A 12949-nucleotide genomic window follows, 5' to 3' on the forward strand; every position below is an offset into this window, starting at 1 on the left:
CAAAAAAAAAAAAAAAAAAAAGGAAAAGACGTTAAAAGGGAAAGGGAGGGAAGGAGAAGGAAAAGACACACACGAAATTGTTGCTCATATGGAGATTTTCTTTAAAAGTAACCACTGTTCCCACAGCTCTTTCTGCCCCTGGGTCCTGTCCCCCGAGACTTAATAAAATCACCTTTTTTTCACCCGAAGAAAAACAAAAACAAAAAGAAACCAAAAAAACCTAACCACTGTTGGAATACCAAATGTGGTGTCTCCAATGGTGAATTACTCACGAGTTGTAAGTATTTTCAGTTTCGATTTTTAAGACGTGGTTCTTTTGATACAGAAAATAAACTGTCAGGTACCAAAGCACAGAGGGGTTGGGCGAAGTAGGTCAAGGGGATTAACATGTGCAAACTTCCAATTATAAAATAAATAAGTCACAGGGATATAACGTACAGCACAAGAAATATAGTAAATAATATCGTTAATAACTTTGTATGGTGACAGGTGGTAACTAGGCTTATCACGGGGATCATTTCCTGGTAATGTATACAATTATCAAATAACTGTCATGTACACCTGAACCTAATAGGATATAGTAAGTCAACTATACTTCAATTTTTAAAAAAGTGGCTGTTTTGTTTTTGTTTGAAAGGAGTCTGTCTGCAAAGTGTTCCTGAAGTTTGCATAAGCACTAATTTCAGGATGTATTTTTTAAAATAACCCTTTTTATGTGTATATTCCTGGACATGTTGTTGGAAAAGTAGATAGAAACCAAATAAGGTCAAAGTGGAAGTCTCTCTTCAAGATAGTAACTCTCATGATAAGTCATTGGTCATTATAATCTCAATCTATAAATATTTACAGCCAGCACAAGGTCAATTTTTGTGTGTCTTTTGCAATGTCCTCTAGGCTATGAAGTTGGGAAAAAGCTGTGGTGTTCGCTTGGTTTCTGTGACCCATGTCCCTTGAAAGCTTTCTTACAATCTTTTGTTTTGTTGTGAAACTTGTAAATAAATGCTTCACTAAGTGTGATCTTTTCCTTTGAAAATAAAAACATCTGGCTTATTTTAAGAACTGCCGTATTTCTTAATCCTACACAAAGAACCACCCCACAGCTGCACTTGCTCATAAATAGAGGTCAAGAAGGAGATGTATCAAAATGATTTCCAGGCATACATTCTAGGTTATATAGCACTATACAGTCATATATAACAATCGACAAAGTGGTCGAAAATAACAGATGTACAAAAATCAAATTCATTTATGTCAAGAATACAATGGGAATAAAGTTGCTTTAGTGCATGACAAGGACTTTTGTGCTCATCAGCCCAGCTAGAAAGTACAAAAACTCCATCTGTTGCAGCTTGAGAATTATTTCTGTTCCACCTTAGAATTTTAGAGAGCGTGAACTCTAGAGGTTATTGAGTTCAACCATTTCTTCTTTGATCTTATTTTAGTTTTTCATAAGATGATAAGCAGAGTAAGACTGATCTAATATTGACTCACCCTGCTAAAGGGCAAAGGATACAGGTAGTAGGGGAGCCTTTGGGCCACCTGCATACTAAAGCTGAGTCATGTGTAACAGTCTTCAGATCCAGTCCCCTGCAGAGTGATGGGACTTCGAACGATGAACATAGTCAGCTCGTGGACATATTATTATTAACAATCATAACTGCTAACATCTACAGAGAACTCCTGGACATTTTATAACCCTTTTTATTTTGCCAATAATATGAGATACGGGTATTACCCGCATGTGCAGATGAGGGCACTAAGGCTTAAAGAGGTGATGAAAATCAAGCAACTAATATGTGATGACATCGATATCATATTTTACTCTCAGCCATGAAATCAAGTGTCTCCACACTGTGTTCTATGGTGCCTGGAGAAGAAAGAATTCTGTGGCCAAATATGACTGAAAAATGTTGCATACTGGATTCACTTCTGGAGATTCACAATGCACATCAGCACATTAAGAGTTTTAAGAAGTATTGGGGCACCTGGGTGGCTCAGTCGGTTAAGTGTCCGACTTCAGCTCAGGTCATGATCTCGCGGTCAGTGAGTTCGAGCCCCGTGTCTGGCTCTGTGCAGCCAGGAGCCTGCTATAGATTCTGTGTCTCCCTCTCTCTCTGCCCCTCCTCCACTCACACTCTGTCTCTCAAAAATGAGTAAATGTTAAAAAAAAAAAATTAAGAGTTTTAAGTATTGCAGGAAGAAATTAAACTACAAATTAAAAAGTTTAACTTTATTCAACCTTGAATTTATCAAACTTATTTGACCACTAAATCCTTTTTTTTTTTTTTCATGAAGCAGCTATTAAAATCTCAAAAGAGTTTCTAATGGTACAATTTGAGTGATGCTTTGCTAATGATGGGGTTCAGGACATGCTACCTCAAAATATGACACTGAGTATTTTAAACTGAAGGAGTTTGAAAAATGAGTAGAAGCAAGAAGGTCATTGTGACCTTTTCCCCTATACCGCTCTTCTCTGAAACAGGTCATGAACCCTCCTGTGTGAGGTGCCTTCCCAATACCTGAAGGAAAGGAGAATTCTTATCGCTGAAGACAAAGGGACACAGAGAAGAATCTTAACAAGCAGGACTTGCTAAGTTTCCCCCAGTTCATGATTGCCTCATACTCTCTCATCTGACATATTTCTACATGACTGTCCAGTGTTCATTAAACCTAGCATAAAAATACCCAGGCCTGTTTCCTTGGGTCTTCACTTCCTTATGAAGTCTCCCATGTCGCATAAAACTTGTATTAAATACATTTGTAGGCTTTTCTCCTGTTAATCTGTCAATTTAATTTTCAGACCCAGTTAGGGACCCTAAGGACACACAAGAAAACTTTTTCCTTCCCTACACTAAATTATACCATCTCCTAATATAATAATTATTGCGTGTCTATAACACATTTGATGAATATTGTGTCATACATGAGATGTCTTGGACATCTTAGGTAAACCTGTACTGCCATGATATGAGATGTACTTTGTGTTACATATCTATCTCCCCCATCAGATAGCAAGGAACTCCTCTAGACTTTCGTGTAAATTCACACAAACAAACACACCAGTGTTACCTACAATATAATGTGTGCTATGAAGAGGTGAGGGACAGGGAAGGAGCAAAATACAAAGGAGGGAGTAGTCCCCTCTATCTTAGGAGATAAGTTTTCTCTACAGAAGAGCTGGAGATAAAGTTGACACCTAAAGTTACAGGAGGTAGGCTGAAACCAAGGGTCAGGTGAAAACTTCCAGGGGCATAAAACAACTAGAGAGGCACCAAGAATTTTCTGGGTATGCAAATGAGGAAACTATCTGAAATCCATTATACATTATACTCTTCCTTTTAGAAAAGGCCATGTACCTCAAGCTTATGCTGCTATTGCCAAGATTTTGGTGACCTGGTTTTCAGATCCCCCCTGGGGAAATTGGAACACTTATAATGATGCCAGTATTGTGCAAGATCCTGGGGGATACAAAGGAATTATGTAACATCATTCTAGTTTTCAAGAGGTTTGCAATTGGAATATATAAAAGTAAAGGAATGTTGTTAAGGAAGTGGATCTTAAATGTTCTCACCACCAAAAAGAAATGGTCATTATGTGATGTGATGAAGGTGTTGACTAAAACACCGTGGCAGTAATCATTTTGCAATATATAAGTGTATCAAATCAATAAGTTGTACACCTAAAACTTACACAATGTTATATGTCAATTATATCTCAATAAAGCTGGAAAAAATAGCAGGTGGCAGATTTTTTTTTTTAAATAAAGCAAAACAAGTACCCACCCCTTATTCTCTACCAAGCAAGCAATACTACACAGCTAAGAGCACAATTTGGTATCAGATGGAGGCTTAAGTACCCATTTGAAGTTACTGAAGTATCCCACCCTTGGTTTCCTCATCTGTAAAATGGAGCTGTTGTGAATGAGATACATGCTACATGTTAAGGGTTCAGCACAGTGTCCGTCCCACCAGGGCTAAGCTCAATACACGGTAGCTGTCCCTATTTTAAACACTGCTGAGATTTTTGTTTCCATTTTTTTCTTACACATTTCTTCTGCTTTGTCTTCCTACCTAGAGAAGTAGTTTTAAGACAAAGATCATTTTTAAATTTCTTTTGTCTCACCTAGGGTTACTAATCCGATAACAATACCTAGTATACCCTATACAACTACTTATTTCTTTTATTTATTTATTCGCTTATTTTTTAAAGTTTCTTAATGTTTACTTATTTTGAGAGAGATAGAATGTGAGTTGGGGAGGGGTAGACAGAGAGGGAGACACAGAATCCAAAGCAGGCTCCAGGCTCTGAGTTGTCAGCACAGAGCCAGAAGCGGGGCTCAAACTCAGGAGCTGAGAGATCACAACCTGAGCTGAAGTCAGATGCTTAACTGACTGAGCCACCCAGGCGCCCCACACAACTACTGATTTCTAACGGGTGGTTAGATGCAAGAGTAGGAGTCAAATGCTCTGGACCCAATGTTATAACCCCTTTGTATGGGTTTTTGTATTAATGTGTATGAACAAGTTTGTACATGTGAATAAAATATTGTGAGATAGATCAAACATTTAAAAATAAAAGTTAATCCAAGGAAAATAATAATAATAATAATAATAATAATAATAAAAGAATAAAGGATGTTGTCTTCTTGAATCTTCCCTGGGCCACTCATTTATCATGTAAATGTAACTGATCAGTCAGAAAATTCTGTTTTGTTAAAGTATTCAGAAAATGAAGCATTGTCTTTGACAGTGCTGTTAAAGGGAACAATTGAGTGTTTTGCTCATGAACTAGAGGCTCAAAAATAAACGTCAATCCTTAATATCCAAGCCTGGAAGACAGCAAGCAGTAAACCTCAAGAGTATATTAAGGAAATTATTTTAAGGAAATCTGGGAATGTTACTAATGTTTTCTTGCTTTGCTTGTCATTACAAACTGAATACTGCTTCTGACAGAATGCTCTTAGGCTGAACTGATGGAAGGATAAACCAAACTGTTAGGCTTGAACTTAAAAAAAAAAAATCACAGGAGAGAAAAAAACAAAAAAGATCTTGAGGGGCACCTGGGTGGCTCCATCAGTTAAGCATCTGACTCTTGGTTTGGGCTCAGGTCATGATCTGGTGGTTTTGTGAGTTCGAGCCCCACATTGCGCTCTGTGCTGATAGTGCAGAGCCTGCTTGGGATTCTCTGTCTCCCTCTCTCTCTCTGCCCCTCCCCACACTGTCTCTATCTCTCTCAAGGTAAATAAATAAACTTTAAAAAAAATCTTGAGATTCTCAGGGTGTTTAAAATGAACAAAGGAGTGCCTGGGTGGCTCAGTCGGTTAAGAGTCCAACTCTTGGTTTCGGCTCAGGTCATGGTCTCACAGTGTGTGAGTTCGAGCCCCGCGTCAGCCTCCGTGCTGACAGCACAGAGCCTGCGTGGGATTCTCTCTCTCTCCCTCTCTCTGCCCCTCCCCCACTCACTCTCTCTGTCTCTCTCTCAAAAATAAATAAATAAAACTTAAAAAAGATTTTTTTAAATAAAATGAAATGAACATAGCCTTAGAATGTTGGGAAAATTGAAATGTTAAATTCTGATTGTGTTATCACCAAATCCCCCAATAAGAAACAATCAGGCAAAACATCGAAATGGATCTATGCAGCCTCTCAGGGAGGTCAGCTGTTAAGAGAATATGCTTAAACATAATGAAAACAGCTTAAAAAAATGTTAGAAGAAATTTGTTTTTCTTACTATCTTTGTTTTCTGATTTGGGGATTTCCAGTTTGTTTTTGCCTGAAGGGCTGTATGAGGAGTTCTAGAAATCACCAAAAAGCAAAATTTGGGTTGTTGCTTGAATAAGTTGTTTCTGATTATTTCCTCGGTTTAAACAGTAATCCACAAAAGGTGGCAAATCATTGCAACAAGGAAGTTCACTGATCCATTTGGTGTACTAAAAACATATCAGGCAAAAGAGCTCAACTTCTTATTCTAAGTTAAGTTTGTTTGGTTTTTTCTGGTATTAGTGAACCTAGTTATATGTAAGAATATAATTTCCACTAAGATATCTCTCAGTATAGTGTATGATTTTTGCTTATTTTCCTTGCAGCGTGTGCCAAAGTTATAAGAAAGAGAAATCAAGTTTGTGGGCAAAAGGACGTCCTGTAGACCAGTATTTCTCAAACTTTAATGTCCATTTGGATTTGGGGATCTTGATAACCATGCAGATCCTAATTCCACAGGTTTGGGGTAGAGGTTCTGTATTTCAAGACATTGCTAGGTGACACTGATGATGCTGGTTCTTGAACTATACTTTGAGTGGTGAGCCTGTAGACTAACCAGTTCGCTAAAAGAGCAGTGACCATAAAGTGTCATTCCAGTGTAAGGATACCGTGTGGCTCTCCTTGTCCTGGCTTAGTCAGTGAGCATAGGACCCTCTTCCTGTTTGCCATCCTGGTGGGTGGGTCCATGGATGGAAGGCAAGGCATTTCCAGGCGACCGTGGTAGAAAGGGCAACAGCTATTCCTGTCTTCCATGCCACCTCCTTCAGAGAACAATGGCTCCTTATCTGCAGCTAATAAGCCATCACAGCTATTCTAAAATGGAAAGGAAGGAATAAACCATGAGGGTGAACAGGTCAAGATGGTGCAAAAAAAATGGAAAGAGGAAGTAAGAGAAGCCAGGAAAAAAAAAAAAGAAAGAAAGAAAGAAAGAACAAGACTAGTGTATCTGGGAAATTCGAAAGAAACATTCTTTCCCCTTCATCAATTATTCATTTCAATTTATTCTAAGTAGTCTTCTCTAATATACAATGTAACAAGATACAATGCTCTCACACACACCATTCATTTTAATAATATAATATCTACTGGGGCATTCTGGTGATGTTGGTTGGATACATAAAACCAAAGGTAAATTCATCCCTTCAGCCCTTACACTCCTCCAGAGAAATTATAATATAAAAACAGGTTTCATCCCCAATCAAAATAAAACAAAAAAAGTGTCCTCCGGATCTTATTGCTTGGTGACTTTATGAATTGGAATGGAAACATTACTGCCTTTTGGGAGGTTGACCTCAGCTGTTCTTCAACTATTTGAAGAATAAAAACTCTAGCTTTGATGCCAATACTCAAAACAAAGTTTTCTCAGGTGGATAAATAATGACTGGTAGATTGGCTTGTCACCACCTTAAAATCACCAAGAGAACCAGGCTGAATCTGCGCTGACCCTTACTAGCTCTGCAAACTCGGGCATATGTAATGGGTCTGGCCTGTAATAGTTGCTCAGAAAATGTGAGCTCTGATTGTGTTCCCCTTTAACTCTCCGGGACTCTGTTTCTCAGTTTCTTCAAATGCGAAACGAAGACAATAATGTTTACCTAATAATTATAGGGTGTTTTGTGAGGATTAAATGAACTAACATAGATAAAAATATTTTTAAACAGTAAATGCAAAGTAAAATAATATTATTAATATTGCCTTCTGGTCTTAAGCTCCAATTTGAAGAGCTAATTTTCAGGGGTGATTGTGGGATAGGAGAAAATAACTAGATAATTTAAATAAAATGTAAGATCTCATGGTATCACCAAGGTAATTGCATATAACCATACTGGAGGTTCACTGTACAATGTCTCCCAGTGTTTCCTAGGATTGTGCAATGTGTGCTAGAGAGGGATTCTGGGCAGTCAGGACTTGATTCATTGCTGGCCTAGAATTGGAGGGAATAAGTAAGACCAAGTCAATCAAATAAGAAGTCTAAGATCCATTCATTCTCTCTGTGTTTCAACTATGTTTGTCTTATCATTTTATGAATGTTACATAAGAAAGACAGGTAATTGTTGAGCGGCATTTTTGTGATGTAGCCTCTATCTTTCTCCCCTGAAGATACCCCACGCAACAATGCATTTTTCCCTGCTCTTCCCTTCGGTGGTCACTAACCTCATTGCCCTCCACCAAGGGACAATGTGACGAGATGGCCCAGGTTTCTTAAAACTCCTTTTCAAATATTCTTTATTGGTGTGCCACAGCCAGTGCCTCTTTTCCTTCATACATTCTTGCATTAAAATTCACAGTTGATTGTCTCATTTCCACAAGACTTTTGAAGATGGATAATTTACAACTGCAATTTACCCTGCTAATGATTCCTTTGGTCCTTTCGTCCTGCACACCCTTGGCATGTTATTTTTCTAAATGTGTTACTTTCATCATGTCATTCCACACCTTAAAGCACTTGCAAGTGACATCAAATATATACAGCCAAGCTTCAGAGCACAAGACTTACCCTCTTTTCCATGCTCCCCACCCCAAACTGTTTGCACAACAAGCTGGCTGCAGCTTGTCTTTTTAACTTTTGTATTCACTACTCCCCTTCTCTGTGTCCAACTGATTACTCAGCTATCCAACTCCAGAATGTTCTTATCAGCAAACTGAGTTTCTTCTCCCTCTCATTATTTCCCCTTTATGAGATGTTTTCCCTCTCCTTCCTATTATTTCAGTCACACAGTTGTGCAAGTGAACTTCCAACAAACACATATTGCAATTTAAATGCAGTGGTGATATTCAAAATTTTAACAACTGATCAGTATGGACATTGAACCATGAGAAAGGTTCTAGGCAATGTACTGGAGCAGCATCTTAGAGGATTCTTTCTCAGCCAGGCATTAATCCTACAGTTATTGAATCCTAGGAAGGTGGGGGGTAGAGGCAAAGTGTTGGGAATTCCTGATGGAGGGAATGATATGGCCAGGGCACTGGAGGCACTGAGGTGGGCATGGAGAAGACTGAAATCAACTGGCATTAAAATATTTCATTATTTAGCATCTGAACACCCAGATCATACTGGCTGAATGCCAGTGTCGAGCTTTGCTCATTCATCTCCAGGATCAACTTAAGCTCCTGTCCAACAAACCAAGGGACAGTCATCCCTTTCCCCCCACCCCCATAAATTATTTTAGCATATTTTTCCCATTCCAATTACTAGGCACATTTATAGTTTTGCATTGTTAATTATCTTTCAAGGACTACTGTGCACTTCATCCCAAGAAGTTGGAAATCAAGAGTTGTACTATATCTTTGTCTCTTCCTTAATGTCAAATACAGTTAGACCATCACTTATCCTATATTTATTAATGAAAACTGGCTGACTGAATAATTGAGAACTACATGCATCATAACGCAGTCATTTCAAACCACTTAGCGAGTGAGAGAATGACAGACATCTTCAAGACTCTGATAAGAGCTAGAGTCTCTCTTCCCAGAAACATACATAGCCACACAAAATTGTGCATTCAGTTTCAGATATCTGATGTATCCCCCAAGTCCATCATAGATTCCTGGGAGTCTATGGAACATGGTTTAAGGACTGTGTTTTAAATGAAATTTTAGGGGTGCCTGGGTGGCTCAGTCCATTGAGCATCCAACTTTGGCTCAGGTCATGATCTTACAGTCTGTGAGTTCGAGTCCCTCATCGGGCTCTGTGCTGACAGTTCGGAGCCTGGAGCCTGCTTCAGATTCTGTGTCTCCCTCTCTCTCTGCCCCTCCCCTCCTCATGCTCTGTCTCTCTGTGTCTCAAAAATAAATAAAAACATTAAGAAAAAAATTTTTCAATGAAATTTTAAATGAAACTGGAACACTAACCTAAAGATTTAACTGTGTGGGGGGCGCCTGGGCAGCTCAGCTGGTTAAGCACCTGACTTTGGCTCAAGTCATGATTTCACCGTTCATGAGGTCGAGCCCTGCATTGGGCTCTGTGCTGACAGCTCAGAGCCTGGAGCCTGCTTTGGATTCTGTGTCTCCCTCTCTCTTTGCCCTTCCCCTCCTCGCACTCTGTCTCTCTCTCTCAAAAATAAAATAAAACATTTTTTTAAAAATTAAAAAAAGAATTTTTTTGCATCTGACAGTTTACACTTAATCATAAAGGAAACAGCACTTGTACATACAAGTGTACAGCAATGTTCCATGTTCCTATCTGACAGCACTTGCCTAAATTTATAGCCAGACTGACATTTCATCTGATCTGCACTCCAAGTAAAGCTGTTCATGATGACCAGGAGCAAGACCAGGACTCAAAGTTTTCAAAGCTTTACTTCGTTTATCAGTATTCTCCACTTTGTAAACTATGAAGACCATCAGTGCCATTCCTAGACAAATCTCCAGGTAAACTTGAGTATAGTAGGGCTTCATGAAGGATCCAAACCTTTTTAATAAGCATCCTGGCACAGGAAAAATGGCTTAGGCCACACCAATATCCCCCAGCCAACTACTAAGACTTAACTTTGATGTTATGTTGGTATTCCAGTTAAGGGAGAGACTTGAGGGGAGCGCCTCCTTTTCCAACGCTTGTGCCATAGTATCTAAGTGCTTATCTCCTTCCCTCTCTCTGGGAGGCAGAAGAGCAGCAGAACCCACACAGTTGGCAGTTGTGGTCTAGTGTCCTCCACAAGTGTTCTACTGCCAACTGAGGGCTTCAGCGAACGTGCACTTATTACCAGTTATACTCGTAGATGTCAAACAACAAGTTGCAGTAACAATCTAAAGTGAGAGCATCTTTGGTTGAACTAATTAACAAGTACCACATGCCAAATTATGAAGAGTGTGATTCATGTCTAACTGGAGGGGAAAAGGGACACACGAAAATGCAAGAGCAACTTCGTCTTAGACAGGACTTTGTTCATCAGGGAAAGCAACTGTGGTACATAAATTAAAGTGTAGACATGAAGCATAAAATAGTGAGGTCATCATCACTGAAACCCTGTGTGGAATTGACTCCCACTGAGTTACGCACCATGACTCAAAGAGATGGGACTTCCATCAATTCCCTAAGGTAGTTAACTAGCTTCTTTGTAATAAAATTCTCTCTGGAAGAAAGAAGAGAACTTATTTACAAGGGAAGTTCCCTGCTATGGTAGACACATGAAAGTCTAGAAAAAGTACACTTCCTCATATCTCATGCTGAATTCCTTCACTTCTTGGGAAAAAGTATAAAATCTTCTACATACTACTAAACTTTGGATTGGTTTCTATTGTCTGTAACTTCTTGGAGCACACTACTACTACAAAGACGTTAGACATGGATAGCGACAAGAACCCAAGAAGAAACTAATAAGGAAAAACTAGTTCCATAAATGCTGATTAAAATTAGACCCAACCTATGATTTTATGGCCATAAACCAAAGTAATATTACTGGGAAACACCAAAAAGTCACTGTTTTCCAAAAAGTCTTTGGAGAAATTACATCAGTTTTCTGGACTCATGTAGGAGAGAGGGTGTGCGACTGAGGAGGCTGTGACTCAGCAGCAGCCCTATTTTTCATCTGCTTTGACAACTGTGATAACATGTGAAAGTGTCTGAAAGGACAAAATTAAATCTTGATACATCATTCTGTATAGTGCTGTGCCTGCCCAACATATGGATAGATCCTTACCGAAAATACCGTGATGGTAATGCAAGATTCAAGGGAATTCACAGAGCACTAGGAAAGAGCATTAGAAGAAGCAATCACCCTGGTCCTCCTCTGCAGCTAATTTACAGTATGCTCTCGGAACCAGGCTATCCGAAGTGGGGTTTGGGGAAAGCAACGAGTTACTTGACCATCTTCTGCTGGTTCTTGATTTATGGCAACACCTGTGTGCAAGTGAAATGCACAGCTTCTCTCCAATATCTATCTTGGCTATGCCGTGCAGAACTTAAGAGTATTAAGCCTACTGTTTTAACACTTATGTCCACTCTCTCCACCAAACAGGCATCTGGCCACTGTGGGAAGAGTGATTGCCAGAGTGACTAAGGCAGTACCTTCTACAGAGGAGTGACCTGAGAATATTTGTGGAATAAGGTAATATGAACCAACTTATGGCCCTGACCACACTGTTTTCCTATTTACACCACAGCCCTGGCCCTAACATGCCTTACTTCCTGGGAGAACAGCAATTATGTCTGAGTTAAAAAACATCCCAAAGAATTTTAGGCTGTCAAGTAAAATCTAGAAATGTTGGGAAACTTTCTTTTTGTTTTTTTTTTTAAGTTTATTTTTTTATTTTGGGGGGCAGGGGTGGGAGCCTGAGATGCAGCAGAGAGAGGGGGAGAATCCCAAGCAAGCTCCATGCTGCCAGCACAGAACCTGATACAGGGCTCGATCCCATAAACCTCGAGATTGTGACCTGAGCCGAAATCAAGACTCAGATGCTTAACTGACTGAGCCATTCAGGTGCCCCTGGAAATGTTAGGAAACTTTCAAGTGGGGTGATGGTAACTCTTCCAGTTCCCGAAAGCAGGGTGATGTGATCCTATGGATTATAGGATTATCATTCAAAAATTTCTAGTGAGATGAATGAATAAACAAAATGCAGTATAAATACACACACACACACACACACACACACGCATGCACAGACACTGGAATATTATTTAACTCTAAAAAGGAAGTAAATTCTGGCATAGGCTATAACACGAATAAACCTTGAAGACATTATGGCAAGTGAAATAAACTGATGAAAAACAAACAAATACTGTATGATTCCACTTTTGTGAGGTACCTAGAGTAGCCAAATTCTTAGAGACAGAAAGTAAAACCATGTTTGCCAGGGGTTGGGAGTTGGGGAGAATGAAGACTTATTGTTTGATGGATACAGAGTTTCAGCTTGGGAAGATGAAATGGTTTCTCAGGACGGATGGTGGTGATGGTTGCACAAGAATGAGAACGTACTTAACACCACTAAGCTGTACACTTAAAAATGGTTAATGGTAAATTCTACTTATGAGTATTTTACCACAGTTAAAAATAAAAGTAAAAATTTTACTCAGTCCGATTTGCACATGAGAATGAAGTAGGTAAAATCAGTCATTGTTTTTTTGAAGATTTAGTGTTTTCAGATTGACGGGCAAAGAGAAAACAGATTTATCTCACATGGAACTTCCCCTCATTATTTGGGAAGTGAGCTCCAGTCATTTCAGATGGGAATTCAAGAAAGAGGAGACT

General features: G+C 39.2%; 1 long non-coding RNA gene across 1 annotated transcript in view; it reads right to left on the bottom strand.

Moving 5' to 3' along the window:
• Nucleotides 1-6177: 6177 nt before the first annotated feature.
• Nucleotides 6178-12949, bottom strand: part of LOC122240922 — a 50071-nt gene continuing 43299 nt past the window's right edge. The window contains exon 4 of the long non-coding RNA XR_006220719.1: nucleotides 6178-6572. This is a non-coding gene — a long non-coding RNA (uncharacterized LOC122240922). The remainder of the gene's footprint in view (nucleotides 6573-12949) is intronic.

This window comes from Panthera tigris, chromosome C1, assembly GCF_018350195.1.
Source record: "Panthera tigris isolate Pti1 chromosome C1, P.tigris_Pti1_mat1.1, whole genome shotgun sequence".
NCBI classification, from domain to species: Eukaryota; Metazoa; Chordata; class Mammalia; order Carnivora; family Felidae; genus Panthera; species Panthera tigris.